The sequence below is a fragment of the Oncorhynchus masou genome, chromosome 1 (assembly GCF_036934945.1).
Source record: "Oncorhynchus masou masou isolate Uvic2021 chromosome 1, UVic_Omas_1.1, whole genome shotgun sequence".
Taxonomy (NCBI): Eukaryota; Metazoa; Chordata; class Actinopteri; order Salmoniformes; family Salmonidae; genus Oncorhynchus; species Oncorhynchus masou.
The window spans coordinates 42,407,974-42,425,507 of NC_088212.1; the positions used below are offsets into that span (position 1 = coordinate 42,407,974).

General features: G+C 45.6%; 1 protein-coding gene across 1 annotated transcript in view; it reads left to right on the forward strand.

Annotated features, from left to right (window-relative positions):
* Positions 1-17,534, forward strand: part of LOC135544687 (F-box/LRR-repeat protein 17-like) — a 315,158-nt gene that overhangs the window by 138,758 nt on the left and 158,866 nt on the right. The gene's annotated exons all lie outside the window — the stretch shown is intronic.

A 17,534-nucleotide genomic window follows, 5' to 3' on the forward strand; every position in this document is an offset into this window, starting at 1 on the left:
TGTACCTAATAAACTGGTCACTTAGTGTGCACACACACATATATATATATATATATATATATTACCTTTTTGGATTATGTGTGTATTGTTTTGTATTGCTAGGTATTGCTACATGGTTGGCGCTGGAAACACAAGCATTTCACTGTACTTGCGATAACATCTGCAAACCTGTGTACACGACCAATAAACTTTGATTTGATTTGATGCGAGCCTACGGCTGGGAGATGACAGACAGAGCGAGAGTTAGGGGAGAGAAAATGAGAGACGCAAGGCAAGAGGGGAGAGTTTACCACCTTGATTTCCCCAGTTGCAAGGTGTATAAATCCTAGGCTGTATGACTCTATATCAGGCTGTATATCAGATGTACTGTATAACCTACTGGGCTCGATCTGCTGCTGAGTGCCCAAGGGCCCAGAGAGCAAATCAAATTGATAATCTGGTTTACTGTTATGAAATGTCACATATCTCAGAGAGGTGTGGGAGAGATTGTGTTAGGGTGTCTGTTTGACAATGAGATTACCTCCATGGGTGTGTTCCTCTCCTGGACAGGCCTAGTTTAGCATGTCAGAATGTAACGCTGCGGTGTAAGACAGAGGGAGACGGAGACAGAGGGATACGGAGGGAGACGGAAAGGGAGACAGACACCCGGGAATATGATTCCGAATCAGACATGGGATCCGCCATAACGAGTTGGTTTCCCCTAAACACGGAGCCACACACATGCATGTACACAGTACACAGTACACCAGCAATAGCAATCACCACTAGCAATCAGTCATCTAGCAGAAGCAGTTTCCACCTGTGCCTCCCCTCTTCCACATCCCATCTCTTTACCATTTACCTCCCTGCTGCTAGATTACCACTGTGGTATTTGCGGGGGCTTGACCTAGACGAGGTGTTTGTGTGTGGAGGTAAACAGGTGTAAAATGACCTCTTATTTCCTGGTGTAATTTCCCCCCGATGGGGACATCAGATAGATGGAACCCATGAGGTGTGTGTGTGTGTGTGTGTGTGTGTGTGTGTGTGTGTGTGTTTGTGTGTGCCCGTGCGTGATGAAATGAGGTGTCATCAAAAATACAGGACCCAAGGGGAGGTAAAATACCCTGGCAGTTTATCCCCCCCTCTAACGCCTTCTCTCCACCTCTCAAACCATTGTGCCATAACACTCGACCAATGGCTGTCTGACTGGGACAGTGGGAGGTCCTTATTTGCTATTCTTAATTTCCTGAAAATTGTAGAGCATTTCGTGTGATGACCCGAAGCATGGAAACGCTGCATGTTGTTCAGCATGTCGTTCTCACCATACCAGTAATGTTACACAAGAGAGGGAGAGAGATACGAGTCGAATAGAAGGTGATGAAACAGAGGGGATAGCAGTCAAAGACGTTGTGTTTGACATATTAAAAACATTACCTCAGTCTAAACCGTCTCCTCCTCTCGAGAATGGTGAAGAGTGGTCAGTAAAACGGCCTCGCTGTAGACACTTGGTACATCAGTATGTCTCAGCGTTAACCCTGCCTGTGTTGGATTTTAAGGTTGTATTGGCCGCAGGTACAGGATAACAGATGGTATACGCCGTCCAATGAAATGCTCACCTGCAGATTTCTTTCTCGGACACAATACAACAACAATAAGAAGTCATGAAAGACAAGAACACGGGCATAAAGTAAATAGCTCAGTAGAATAGAATAAACATTGAATTATAATACACGAAGGCACGGTTTGTAGTCCAACATTTACACGCGTTTTGTGGGATTGCGGGGCAAGTGTTTAAATTGTGCAGTAATAATAAGACTGGGAGCAGCAGTTGTGATGTGTGTTTAGCGTGAATACACAGGTAACTACCAAAATAAAGGAAACACCAACATAAAGTGTCTTTTAACAGGGCGTCGTTGGGCCACAACGAGCCATAACAGCTCTAATGCACCTTGGCATAGATTCTACAAGTATCTAGGACTCTGTTGGAGGGATGCGACACCATTCTTTCACGCTAAATTCCATAATATTGTTGTTTTGTTGACGGTGACGTAAAACGCTGACTCAAGGCGCCGCTCCAGAATCTCCCGTGAGTTTCAATTGGGTTGAGATCTGGGGACTGAGAAGGCCATGGCATATGGTTTTCATCAAGCCATTCAGTGACCACTCGTGCCCTGTGGTTGGGGGCATTGTCATCCTATGGCGGGCATAGCCGTGGTAGCAAGAATAATGTCCAAAATAATGGCCTGCCCAGCATTTTTATATACGACCCTAAGCATGATGGGATGTTAATTGCTTCATGAATTGTGTGTATAAGGTAGTGTGTACACCTATTACTATGGAATTATTAACGGGGCACCAGTCCAGTTATTGCACAAAATAGTATTCTAAGCCCCGATTTATGGATTATTTTAGTAATACCTCTACAAGACTATAATTACAATAATAGTATTCTAAGCCCTGATTTATGGTTTATTTTAGTAATACCTCTACAAGACTATAATTACAATAATAGTATTCTAAGCCCTGATTTATGGGTTATTTTAGTAATACCTCAACAATACTATAATTACAATAATAGTATTCTAAGCCCTGATTTATGGGTTATTTTAGTAATACCTCAACAAGACTATAATTACAATAATAGTATTCTAAGCCCAGACTTATGGGTTATTTTAGTAATACCTCAAGACTATAATTACAATAATAGTATTCTAAGCCCTGACTTATGGGTTATTTTAGTAATACCTCAACAAGACTATAATTACAATAATAGTATTCTAAGCCCTGTCTTAGGGGTTATTTTAGTAATACCTCAACAAGACTATAATTACAATAATAGTATTCTAAGCCCTGTCTTATGGGTTATTTTAGTAATACCTCAACAAGACTATAATTACAATAATAGTAAAACATTGATCTGAAGGTGGGAAATCTTTTGAGAATCAATTTTTCAGTTTTTGAATTGTTAAAAAAGTTTGAAATATCCAATAAATGTCGTTCCACTTCATGATTTTGTCCCACTTGTTGTTGATTCTTCACAAAAAAATACAGTTTTATATCTTTATGTTTGAAGCCTGAAATGTGGCAAAAGGTCGCAAAGTTCAAGGGGGCCGAATACTTTCACAAGGCACTGTACCTAACTAATCAGGTATTTAGGACTTAAGGGTTGGCCTGAAGAAGTAGGGGGATGCTGGAACGAGGCTGGGATGCTGTCGCATTTTGTTGGTCTTTTAGTTTGAGGAAGCTGTGTAGAGGTATTGTGTAACTCGGGTTCCAATAGGTTTTAACCTCATTTGCGTTCTGTTAGGTCGTCCCATCGTATTTGTACTTTTCTGCAGATTTTTGGTAATGGGTATGAAAGGCTGAACTTTAAGCCTACTAAACTCTTCCTTATCTTGTCATGCAGAGCTGAGTACCCAGAAGTTAGGGCTCGGCATAGCAAGTCAAAATTCGGAGTAACATCTGTTTTAATAGAACCATGAACTGTCCTACCAGTGGTAGTTCTGAGAATGTATATTTTCTCATTGTCTGAGATTTGTGGCAGTAAATGCAGAGAATGGTTGAGATTTTTGAAGTTTGACTTCATGCTGGAGCCTTAAGGATGTTACGGATCAAAAATGTTCAATGTCTTTCACAAGCTTTCTTGCTGGTTGAGTGTGTGGAGTTTTGCCTGGGATGTTTCAGTAGGCCTAGGTGTCAATCACAGGAGGTTAGTGGCACCTTAATTGGGGAGGACAGGCTGGTGGTAATGACTGGAATCAGTGGAACGGTATCAAATACATCAAACACATGGTTTATCCCCATATCCCCAATTTTGTGATATCCTATTGCGATCCAATTACGATCTTGTCCCAACAGGCTCAGGAGAGGCGAAGGTCGAGTCATTAGTCCTCCGAAACATGTCCCACCAAACCGCGCTTCTTAACATCCTCCCTCTTAACCCGGAAGCCAGCCGCACCAATGTGTCGAAGGCAACAGTGTTTAACTGACGACTGAAGTCACCCTGCAGGTGCCCGGCCTGCCACAAGGAGTCGCTAGAGCGCAATGAGACAAGTAGAGCCCCCCCCAGCCAAACCCTCCCCTAACCCAGACAACGCTGGGCCAATTGTGCACCGCCCTATGGGACTCCCGGTCGCGGCTGGTTGTGACACAGCCTGGGATCGAACCCGGGTCTGTAGTGACGCCTTAGAACGCTGCGTCACTCGGGAGGTGGGGCATTGCCTTTTGTTTTGAAAATAAACATTCCTTTGTAACTTGGTCAACCCAAAGGGTTCTGCTCACAGTCTTTGCTTGGCCCTGATTTAGCTCATTCAACTTTTCTTGCTGATTAGAGACTTGGGACTTGTAGGTTAACAATTTAGTTTTTATTTGTTGCATTTCTGAACGCATGACTTGGGACTGTTCTTATGTGTCATTTTGTAATTGGCAAGTGTTGAACATAGCTGCTAGGTCAGTTAAATTAGCGGAATCTAATCTCACAGGCATAGCCTTATCGCCTTGTGAGTTTAACAATAGCTTGGATTTATGTTCCATTTGGGACCCCTGTAGCGTGAGAGAAGATAAGATCTCTGTGGTGTTATCCGGGGCCACATGGTGGGATACATTGCTGGTAGTCTCAGTCAGACTGTAAGAGGACTGGTTGAGAGTTTTGTCCTCAAATGATTTTATTGCTGCTGCGAGTAACACACACAGTTTAATTTCATTAGACATTTGGCGGTTTAACATCGAAGCGCCTAGTGCAATCATTAGCACGATGTTTATACCACCAGGGCCGATCAAGGCTCTGGTGGTATAAACAAAACAGTTGTTTGTTAGCCATTGCGATCAATGTCGGTCAGATAATTCTGATGATCTGATATGCTCAAAGTGCTGTTAAATAGTAAGTCTATTTGAACGTGATATCCTAATCGACGTTATTCTACTCTATGTTCAATCCTATACTTTATCAAATGACAACGTTAGATTGTATCCAATAGTTGTGTTGACATTTTGCGAAGACTTTTGAGAACGGTAGCACTTTTGTCACACTTTTAGTGGGTACAGAGGTGTCCGTTTCAGAGCATTTTTACACCTCGTTGGAGCAAACTCATGTCAAATTGTTCTAGCAAAGTAGCTCTAAGGTTCAGTTATTTTAGTAATATCTCTATAAGACTAGTTACAATAATAGGTATGACAGTTTTGAACATCAATTGGCGTTTTTACCAGAACAACAAGACAAAACCAATTGATTGTGCCACATGTAATAACACTCATCAGTTGCAGAGGCTGTCCTATAATTGTCTTCTCTTTCTTTCCCTTGAAGAAGATGAGCTCACGCGTATCGTTCAGGCTTCGCTCGCTCTTTTAGGTCTTCCGTCTTCTTCTGAGCCTGTTTGGTGCAGGGGCACCTCCGTCCCTATTTCTGTACTGGATATCAGGTACGATTCCTTAAACGCACTTTTCCCCCTAATTTATCAGTTACCAGTTCTGGCCGTTGAAAGGAAAAGGTCCTGGGCCTGTGGACGACCTGCTGGCGATGGAGGTTTTTGGTATCACCCCCAGCTGTCGCGACCCATTTTATACAACCCGCTGTCTTGGAAGTAGATCAGGTGTTTTGGGGTGAGAACCTCAAGTTGGTTAAGGTCAATTCAACATTGAGGTTCAGCCTTGTTCAACATGTCACATTCAAACGACACATCGCTACATGTGGAAGCATTTGCTTTCAATATCATTTCTATCCCCCATATACTCAAGTGTTTCCATTATTTTTGGCAGTTACCTGTATATGTGTTCGTGAGTGTGTTAAGGTGCAGAGAGTCAGTGCAGGTGACCAGTCAGGTGCAAGTGTTCAGCAGTCCTATGGCTTGTAGTTAGAAACTGTCTCTGAGCCTGTGGGTATCCATAAGGGAGGGAACAGCTCGTGTCTGGGGGTCCTTGATGATGCTTTGGGCCTTCCTCAGGCACTGTTTCGCATAGTTTTCTTGAACGGGTGGGAGCACAGTCCAAGTGATGTACTAGGCTGTCTTCACCACCCCCTGGAGGGCCTTGCGGTCGAGCAATTCCTGGACCAGGCTGTGATACAACAGGTCAGGATGCTCTCTGTGTTGTTTGCGGTAGTATTTGGAGTGGACCCAGGTTGGCATGCCCATTTTCTTCAGCCGCCTTAGTAAATAGAGACGCTGTTGCTCCCTGCTGACAAGGGTGGGGGGTGTTGTTGGTCCATGTCAAGTCCTGGGTGATGTGGACGGTCAGGAACTGCTGACTCAGTCCCGTTGATGTGGATCGGGGCATGTTCCCTCTGCTTCCTGAAGTCAACAATCAACTCCTTTGTAGAAATTGAGGGAGAGGTTGTTGTCCTGGCACCACAATGCTAGTTGACTTAACCAACAACAGCCTGTAGAGAGGAGTTATCAGGCCTAAGAGTCAGTGTGGAGGTGTTGTTGGATTGGGTATTTGCCTTTGTAGTCCGTGATCATCTGTAGTCCGTGCCAAATGCGTTTCCGAGTCCGAGTTGTCGAACATCAATTCCAGTTTGAATCTGTATCGTCTTTTTGCGTCGCTAATGGATTTGCGTCGCTGGTACCTGCTTGCCTTTTACGCGCCGCGCTCCACCTAGTCATCAGGGTTCGTTCTGCTGACATTGAATGCAGTACGGGTTCTCAGCATGGTGTACGGGCTCTCAGCAAGGTTGATCCAGGGTATTTGGTTGGGGAATGTCCTGGATCTTTATTGTGGGTACAACATCAACACATTTCCTAATGAAGCCTCTTACTGGCCATGCATATTCCTCAATGTTGTTGGAGGAGTCCTGGGTGGATGATGCATCTTTGAACATATTCCGCTCGGTGATCTCGAGTCCTGCAGCGTTGAGTCTGACTCCTCTGTCCAGTCCAGCGTCTCACTATTCTCTGTTAAACAGTACAGTTGTGAAACGGTGTGTCTGTCTGTGTCAGGACTGCTAAACTATTCCGTTATTTCATTCTGCCTGAAGTGCCTGCACAGTTCATGTTCATTTATGTTGGCCTTTGAGTTTTCCTGGAGTTGATTTGGGTCCCCGTGTGTGGAGTTGTGTCTGTGGGGTGTGTGTGTGTTTTTTGAGAGAGAGAGAATGCGTGGTTGGATGCGTATGTGGGGTGTCAAGCGCAAAACTAGTCAGCTCGCCTCTTGTCCACTTTGAAAGCAGACACGTGGACTTACATTTTCTGGGGGTTGTTCATTTGGCGTATCGTTGTGTTTACCACGTCCCAAAGCCTCCTTCTCTCCCTTTCAGTCTTTCACTCTCACACCGTTCCCGACAGCTTCATTTAAACAACAAAATCAATATTGGCTCACCCTCCTCTCTTTCTCTCCCTTTTTCCTCCCTCCTCTCTCCTGGCGAACATTCTCAGCATATCTCCATCACTTCACAAATCACCCTCCAAATTGCCTGTTATACATTTTTGTCGCCTCTCATATAAATCAAATGAGGGATGGCTCGGGGGCCCCTCTGACTTTTCCTCTACTTTTTTCACACGTTTTTAATAAAATAGTGAATATCTGAGAGTCATTCTCCCAGAAAAGCATTACTCCGAGGGTGCATAGGCATGTGTCGGCCTGTTGTGTCTGTAGGAATGGATAATTATGGGACGATAAGGGCAGTTGACTGCCAATATGCAAAGTCTTGGGATACAACGCTGGTCCCGTGTGGCTCAGTTGGTTGAGCATGGCGCTAGCAATGCCTTGTATCGCGAGTTCGATTCCTGCTGGGGCCACTCACTGTTGTAAGTCGCTTTGGATAAAATTGTCTACTAAATGGCATTTAATATTATTATTATTATTATTATTATTATTATAATACAACTGTGTCTCACCTCACCTGATATCAGAGTCTTTCTCAACTCCAGTATTTGGGTTTTATGTGTGATCTCTCGGTTCAGTTTCCAGGTGTTTGTTAAATGTCACCTAAATGTCAGCGGGGACCTGAGCCTGGGACAGGGATTTATCCCTGCCTACCTGTCACGTGACGTTTTAGCTCATGTCCAAATGGACATCCCATCCCCTCCTAGTCTTTTACAGATAGATCGTAGACCTGGAGCTCAACTGGACCACTGAAAAGCGACTTTTCTCTTCCTCGTCTCTCTGTGGGTGTCCAAGGAAAAGTGCAAAAGTCCATCCAGGCCCGTCCTTCAGCTCGTAGACCTTAAAACAATGACTCTCATCTGCTGACTACTTTAGTCAGAAACTCCACATACACTCAGTCTGCACCTTGCCTTGACAGCACATTAGTTAAACAAGCCTTCGCCTTGTACTCCCGTGATTTATAAATCATGAATTGCTTTTCCTGTTTACTGGCGACTGGTTTATTGTTGTGTGAGTATTGGCTGTCGCAGGATATTAGGCAACTGTTTACCAGAGTCGACGCAAAAGCGGGTTTTATTCTGCTTCCCTGGTGTCACACATGAGAAACAAGAGGTGCTTGGAAAGCCGCCGCGGTGCGATGCGAGGCGTTTGATCACGGCGGCGTGACGTGTGCGCACACAAACGCGCGCGGCGAGGTGATTATTTGTGGCAGGTTTGATGTAGAAGCGCGGTATGATGAACACGCCGGTGTGGTTATTAATGTTGAGTAATGGCAGCGTCAGACACCGACTGGGTTGATCAGTGGCGTCTGGAGAAAACCCTCGCTGAGAGCAGACGGATTTACCGCTGACACAATATCAGGATGGAACAGCCTCTTCAGGTGCAAGTTGTTCTTAGCCACAGGTCTAGGATCAGCTTCACCTCCCCAAATCCTCTTGTCTTTTATGTCCCAGTGCAGTCTATGGCCATGTGTAAATAAGACTTAATGTGTTCCCTCAAACTCACCTTGTGGCTTTAGTAGTCACCCCCATCTGGAACCAATGCATTTGAGTCACATGGGAAAGGACACATTTCTCTCTTTCTAAACCTCTCCTTCAACCCTTTTCTCTCTCTCCCCTCCTCGCTGCTGTTATGGGTCGTTTAGGAGATGTGTTGTGTTCAAAGAGCTTCTGTTAATTGAGTATGGGTCAAGTGTCTGCAGTAATACGATACTTTAGTGCTGTGTGTGTTCTTAGCCATAGGGGCTCCATGTCCGACTCCCCTCAGGGGCTCTCTCCATTATTCCACCCCAGAGGGAAGCACTTAAACTGGGCTTGCGTTTGTTCAGTCTCCAGCTGGATCTGCGGGTCATGCGTAAAAGCTATTGGAGTCGCGCTGAATCAGGCCATCTACTCAGAAAATAGGCGATGTAATCACACAGAACGCTGCTTAAGAAGTGCTCCGCTGGCCAGGAACCAAAAGAGCCGGGAGCCTCGTTGCACTCAGGGAGCGATGGGGGTCGCACACCGGGCCGCCTGGGCAGTGATACAGGCTCTGATGCTTCCTGTGTCCAGACGCTCGTCCTTCAACACCTCCTGCTCTGCCCAAATACTCTCAGACAGGTTGGAGGGAATGTACTTTCACAGCGATGCTGGCTGTAATAAGGGGCGACAGTATTGGTGGCCAAATCCTAACTTGAGATTTGTACGTGGAAGAAAATCTCCCAAAAGCTATAAAGGAAAGATGCTCAGCCAGGAAAGCCGTGCGGCGGTTTAAAAAAAGAAAACGGTCTGTGACTGATCCAGACCGTACAGGTGTGACCATGCAGATGTGAAGACCGTTTGATGTGCAGGGCCAGGGACTAATGGTTGTATAGTTGTATAGGGTGTGGTCAAATGGTACGCTGCACAGATGCGTGGAAGTCAAAAACAGGTTGGACTTACGGTGTCATACTGGGTGGGGGGGGTGGATTGCACGCGCGCACTTGCACCCGACACGTACAAATGAGACGAGGGAAGCGGGGAGAAGCCACCGCGCTGGGTTTAATGAACCTTGGTTAAATGAATTGAGCTCTTTCTATTGAGTTCACCTCTCCCTGGTGGCAGAGTAGCACTTCAGCCATTGTGTCTTGGAGTCCCGCTCTGTATACATACCTGTTTGTCCCACACTAGCTTAATAAGTGGATTCTATTGAGGAGTGTAATTGCGTATTAAAAATGCTCTTCTATTAAGGGGGCTTGAGAGTGCACATGTTTATGTAAATGCCGAGAATTGGGCACAGATTAAGGGAATTACCCAGGCTTCCCGTCACCAGGGGAGAGGGGGATGTCTCTTCTCTAACTAAAGGAGAAGAAAAAGAGGGTATTGTAGCCTATTAGGTATCATCGAAAGGCTGGAGGGTGTGTCTGTCTAGGGTGTGGATTAGAAAAAAGCTTAAATGTTCCTTGGACAATTTTAGCATATTCAATTTGAAGACTTTCCCAGTCACTGCTGTTGTGCAGCGGTGTAAGTGGATGCTCTTGTCTTTCTGCTTTGTTAAACCATACTAGAAGTAGGAGAGCTGTGTGTGTGTGTGTGTGTGTGTGTGTGTGTGTGTGTGTGTGTGTGTGTGTGTGTGTGTGTGTGTGTGTGTGTGTGTGTGTGTGTGTGTGTGTGTGTGTGTGTGTGTGTGTGTGTGTGTGTGTGTGTGTGTGTGTGTGTGTGTGTGTGTGTGTGTGTGTGTGTTACATCCGGTCACCTGTTACAGACCACTGAGCCAAAACGCCCTTTGTACACCCCAGCCCACACTCAATGCTCTCAGTTCACACCGAGAAATGTGTCCTGGGGTGGTGTTTGTGTGTGTTTCTGCTATGGTCTTATAGTAGGTTTGGAGGTTTCGGTGTTGACCAGTGCTCAAACTCCACTGGGGAAAAACCCTATGTCCTAGACGGCTCAGCATTGAATGGGTGCCAAAACACATCCCGGTTCAAATGCCTGCTCCCCCACTAACCTAACATATCCAGGCCAGACCATACTGTATCGTGTGCTTGATCGGCCGCCCAAACTCCTGTACCTAAAAATTTTCCGCTGGAACGGATTGATGCATAAACACTCAAGACACCCCCTGAAACTTTCTGGAAACTTTTCCCGCTGGAAACTCCCAACTGTCAACTCTTTTTTTTTTTTTTTTTTTTTTTTTTAAAGAGTCTTCCTTTTTCTTCTGAAGCTAGGAATTCCCCAACTTAGAATGAGAAGATGAGGGGTAAATGGAGTTTTTAAAAACACTGGTTGTTTTTAGGTGTATGTGTTCCTCTCCGTTTAACTCTGTGAGAAACCATGTTGATGTTACCATAACAAAAGGTTCTAATTTCCCTCAGTTAGGGCGTTTGTAATGCCTGAGGTTTCTTTTCATAGCTGTGAGGTGAATGTGCTTTCCAGGCGAAACATTATGTTTAGCTGTGGCCTCCCCAACTCCACTGGCTAGTTCTGAGACCCTAAGTTAACTGTTGTGGTTCCCAATGACTCAAGTTGCAGCATTGCTGCTAGCAACACCAGGGTTTAGGCTTTGATTCCTGCATACTAAACCTTTGTCCCATTTGCAGAGCTATGAAACACCCCGGTCACCAACAGCCTCTCACACCCAGTCTATTCTACACATGCTCCCAGCCCTCTCAGAGTGGTAATAGCTATATGCTGTGGCTTATACATCTCGGCCCCTCCCTCCCTCCCTCCCTCCCTCCCTCCCTCCCTCCCTCCCTCCCTCCCTCCCTCCCTCCCTCCCTCCCTCCCTCCCTCCCTCCCTCCCTCCCTCCCTCCCTCCCTCCCTCCCTCCCTCCCTCCCTCCCTCCCTCACCCCTTACCTCCCTCATTCTCCCTCTCCCTCGTTTAGAGCGATCACTATTTAAACTCCCCTCTGCTCCCCGGTCTTATCAGATCCGTTAGAAGTGAAAGACTATTAAAGAAGGTCCCCAGAGCTTAGTGGTGGGTGGGTGGGTGTGTGTGTGTGTAGGGGTGTGTGTGTGTGTAGGGGTTTGTGTGTGTGTGTAGGGGTGTGTGTGTGTGTGTGTGTGTAGGTGTGTAGGCTCTCCTTTCCCATCCTGTGAATCACCAATGAGAGCGTGAACTCTGGTGGGAAATGTATTGGCAGCCGATCTGGAAGATTACGGAAACTCAGACTTGTGGGAGGCAGTAAAAAGAGGGAAAATAAGAGTTAGCCATAAACCCATAGAGAGTAAAAATGTGAATAAAGAGTGGTGCTGATCTTTTGACCTTGTGGTTAGAGGCCGGGCCGCCTCACTGCCTTGCAGAGTGGGAACTTTGAAGCGGTTGATGCCTTACAGTTGGACATGCGCATACACACACACACACACACACACACACACACACACACACACACACACACACACACACACACACACACACACACACACACACACACACACACACACACACACACACACACACGGCTGTGCTGGCTGAAGGGTCTGTATACCGTGTCCCCTCTCTGTCTCCCATAGTGAAGGGATGATACGTACAGTCAGGGATGGGAACTTTGATGGGGGTGGGGCCACAACCACACACTGCAGTCAGGGGTGGGGCCACAACCACACACTGCAGTCAGAGCCGGCCCTTAGCCTTTTGGGAGCCCTAAGTTGAAATGTTGCGAGCAAAACATTGACAGCAGAGAGAGAAAAAAGGGACATTTTAGAGTTAATTTCCTGCAATTCTATAAAGTTTTACTCTTCTAACTCTCAACAGTAAGTTGAGACCCCCACTGAGTTCCAATAAACTAAAAAATAACTTCTCAACATCAGGAATGAAGAGGCGACTCCGGGATGCTGGCCTTCTAGGCAGAGTTTCTCTGTCCAGTGTTTGTGTTCTTTTGCCCATTTTATTTTAATTGGCCAGTCTGAGATATGGCTTTTTTTTTGCAACTCTGCCTAGAAGGCCAGCACCTCGGAGTCGCCCCTTCACTGTTGACGTTGAGACTGGTGTTTTGCGGGTACTATTTAATGAAGCTGCCAGTTGAGGACTTGTGAGGCGTCTGTTTCTCAAACTAGACACTCTAATCAAATCAAATTGTATTAGTCACATGCGCCGACAGGTGTTGACCTTCCAGTGAAATGCTTACTTACGAGCCCCTAACCAACAATGCAGTTTAAAAAAAAAAATGCGATAAGAATAAGAGATAAATTGACAAGTAATTAAAGAGCTGCAGTAAAATAACAATAGCGAGACCATATACAGGGAGCTGCCGATACAGAGTCAATGTGTGGGGGTACCGGTTAGTATGTACTTGTCCTCTTGTTCAGCTGTTCACCGGGGCCTCCCACTCCTCTTTCTATTCTGGTTTAGTGCCAGTTTGCGCTGTTCTGTGAAGGGAGTAGTACACAGCATTGTGTGAGATCTTCAGTTTCTTGGCAATTTCTCACATGGAATAGCCTTCATTTCTCAGAACAAGAATAGACTGACGAGTTTCAGAAGAACGTTCTTTGTTTCTGGCTATTTTGAGCCTGTAACCGAACCCACAAATGCTGATGCCCCAGATACTCAACTAGTTTAACGAGGCCAGTTTTCAGCTGTGCTAACATAATTGCAAAAGGGTTTTCTAATGATCAATTAACCTTTTAAAATGATAAACTTGGATTAGCTAACACAACGTGCCATTGGAACACATGAGTGATGGTTGCTGATAATGGGCCTCTGTACACCTATGTAGATATTCCATAAAAAATCTGCTGTTTCATTTACAACATTAACAATGTCTACACTGTATTTCTGTATTTTTTGCTTTTCTTTCAAAAACAAGGACATTATATATAGACATTATATACATTTCCCTGGCCTAGTTCAATCCTAATGCTCTAAGAACATGTCAGCTACTGGACTCATCTCCTCACCAGTACAGCCCTTGTCATTGGCTCTCAGTCTGAAGCACTGGTCTCTATCGTGTATAGATCAACACAGAGAGAGAGAGAGAACATTAGCGGATTAAAGGACTTTTCAATTGGACAGCTGTTGAGATGGATACTTAACCCGGATTTGTCATTCGCCAGTTATAGCAGCTGTATTAGGCACTAATGCACGGTATGGGATATGGAATCATGGACGTTATCCCTGGTCATAGTGTTTCATATATAAATAACTACCGGCTGGAGAGAGAGAGAGGTGGAGGGAGAGAGCGAGAGAGAGAGAATAGTTTGTGTCCTCAGGGGTAGATCTCAGGGTCTCTTGGGGCACCATATTCACCGTATCAGCAGTCTCAAACACTACTTTCTTTTACATCCCTTTCCTCACTCAATCTCGTCATTCACTTTCTCCACTCGTCTGTCATCCTCTCATCTGCGTTGATCATGCATGGCTGCCGTCATGGGTCCCAGGCTGTGTACATGAGGAAGAGAAGCGCTTGGCGTGCCACTGTACCTGATGAAGCTCTCTGTGCCTGGCGATTTGTTAAAGATACATCTCTGCAGTGGTCTAAGGCATTGCATCGCAGTGCTAGCTGTGCCACCAGAGACTCTGGGTTCGAGCCCAGGCTCTGTCGCAGCCAGCCGCGACCGGGAGGTCCATGGGGCGACGCACAATTGGCCCAGCGTCGTCCGGGTTAGGGAGGGTTTGGCCGGTAGGGATATCCTTGTCTCATCGCACACTAGCAACTCCTGTGGCGGGCCAGGCGCAGTGCACGCTATCCAGGTCGCCAGGTGCACGGTGTTTCCTCCGACACATTGGTGCGGCTGGCTTCCGGGTTGGATGCGCGCTGTGTTAAGAAGCAGTGCGGCCTGGTTAGGTTGTGTTTCGGAGGACGCATGGCTTTCGACCTTCGTCTCTCCCGAGCCCGTACGAGAGTTGTAGCGATGAGACAAGATAGTAACTACTAACAATTGGAAACCACGAAATAGGGGAGAAAAAGATATATATATATATATATTTTAATAAGGTCTCTGATAAAAAGGTCTTTAACCTCTGGATGGTTATGAAAACACTTTTACTCAGATGAACGTTGAGTGTGATTCAGTGAGACTTGACTTTAAAGCACAGTATGATGTTCAGTGTCTTGGTTAAGCTGCTGTGATATGACTGAAGAAGAACCAGTCTTTCTGGCGACAACTTAGTCCTCCTGGCCCTTATAAAAAAAAGTTTTTAACCACCATCCCCCTTCAGTCTTGACTTTACATCAGGGCTGTTTTCAAGCAGCCACTTTCTGAGGACCTTTCAATTTAAGATTCTCAATCACAGACTGGATGAAGCACAAATGGTGTCTTGCGAAGTGAAATCGCTTGTCTTGCTTCGTCACGTCGAACAACTGGACCTGACAGAGACAGTTTTCCAGAAAAGCTTTTACAGGCCGTCGTAAAATACTTCTTCAGGCTTCCAAAAGTTATGGATTAGCATATTCTCTGGGGATTGGTTGATTGTGGATGCGTTACATTAATAAGGCCTTCTCTGTAAGATGTTTCAGCAGAGAGATAGATGGATCTATTTTTTGCCACCTTGTGGAAACTGCAATATATCTTCATTTTAACAGGCCGCTATAAATGTCACACTGTAGATATTTTCTTAATGAAAACATCACCCTGTGTCCAAAGTTTGATAAATGGAGCTGGTTTGAGGGGAACTTTGGGAGTCTTGAGTTCCCCAGTTGTGTTCTGAAAGGCAGTCTGACTGCTGCCTTCAGGCCCTGTCTGTCTGTCAAGCCCACAGTCCGCTTGTAAAATACTAGCGTAAAATACAATCTGTTTTTCAGTAGCCTCCGTTATTAGAAAGGTAATCCAACAATTCTGTCCTCTTTATTTATGTTCTTTCTTTCTCTCTTCTCTCTTTCTCCTTTCTTTCTCCTTTCTTTCTTTCTTTCTCTCTCTCTCTCTCTCTCCCTTTCTTCCTCTCGCTCTCTCTCCCTTTCTTCCTCTCTTTCTTCCTCTCTTTCTTCCTCTCTTTCTTCCTCGCTTTCTTCCTCTCTTTCTTCCTCTCTTTCTTTCTTTCTTTCTTTCTTTCTTTCTTTCTTTCTCTCGTTTTTTCTCTTTCTTTCTTTCTTTCTTTCTTTCTTTCTTTCTTTCTTTCTTTCTTTCTTTCTTTCTTTCTTTCTTTCTTTCTTTCCACATCAAAAGGAGTGTGGAATGCAACCGGCATATCGTGTGCATCACGTCTACCCACCTTGTCATAATTTTTTCTTTGCCTGCATGAATTACTAGACCTGCAACATGAGCAGTTATGTCAAGGGCCTCAATTTTCTTTGGAGGTTGCATTGCATTCTGTAATGAGGGTTAAAGTATGTGAAAGCTTTAGTTAGTCAGGCAGCTGTCAGTTTGCTTTCAGCTCTCAGAGTGACTTTCCCTTGGCCCATCTTCCCACGGTTTTATGCAAACGTACTGCCGCGCTGCTGACATCAATTTACTCTTGAAAGCTACAGCATGGGCCCATTTACAGCCACTTTTATAAAAACAGCTACTGAGAGAGAGAGCGCGATACAGAAAGACAGAAGGGGGGGGGGGTATAGAGCGAGATAAGTCGTACATTTCACTCCACACATCTTATTTGTAGAAGCCGCATACAGAAATGCAGGTATTTACTTTGCCCTGTTGCACACCCATTTCCTGCTACTTTCTAGGTGTCTCTGAGAGTGAATGGGAGGGATGTGCTCAGGGGTGTGTAGTGATCCTTGTGGTCCTGCTGTTATGAAAGGAGCCTCGTGTTGAACCCTGCAGCGCATCCACAGAAACGAGTTCACACTGATGGGCCCAGAGGGAGAGATAGGGAAATCGGAGACGCTTTCCACTCTCGTCTCCTCTGCACCTACACTCTTTCTCTCGTCTCCTCTGCACCTACACTCTTTCTCTCGTCTCCTCTGCACCCACACTCTTTCTCTCGTCTCCTCTGCACCCACACTCTTTCTCTCGTCTCCTCTGCACCCACACTCTTTCTCTCGTCTCCTCTGCACCCACACTCTTTCTCTCGTCTCCTCTGCACCCACACTCTTTCTCTCGTCTCCTCTGCACCCACACTCTTTCTCTCGTCTCCTCTGCACCCACACTCTTTCTCTCGTCTCCTCTGCACCCACACTCTTTCTCTCGTCTCCTCTGCACCCACACTCTTTCTCTCGTCTCCTCTGCACCCATACTCTTTCTCTCGTCTCCTCTGCTCTCTCTCCACAGTGTGTTCATAACAGGGTAGCTTTGTGTGTGTTGCCAGCTGTAAATGGATGATAAGATGGTTTGTGTGTTCCAGTGTATCTCGCTCTGCAGTTAGTACACTCACACACCCAGTTTGTATTAAAGGGAAAGCTGATAAAAATGCCCCTTGCCTCTTGTGAGCCTAGTGAGGTTCCGTCCATTCTGTCTTCCCTTGAAGAGGGATCAGCGAGGGATGGAGAGACGGGTCTCCAGGGTAAGTTATCTCAGGATCCCAGAGAGAGGAACACACACACACACACACACACACACACACACACACACACACACACACACACACACACACACACACACACACACACACACACACACACACACACACACACACACACACACACACACACACACACACACAGACTATTATTAGGCCTCAGGGCCACAGACAGGAAATTAAAAACATCTTAATAATTGATGAACTATGAAGTGATCACTTCTCAGCCTCCACATATTGGTTGCTCGGTTCAGGGTCATTTAAGCCTGCCCAATCAATACTTTCAATAAGAGACTGAAAGACAGAGAGATGGAGTACACAGAGGGAGTCCTGTGGTTTGTGCGTGTGGCTTGGTGGTTGATAGTGTTGTTTTCCCTAACCTTT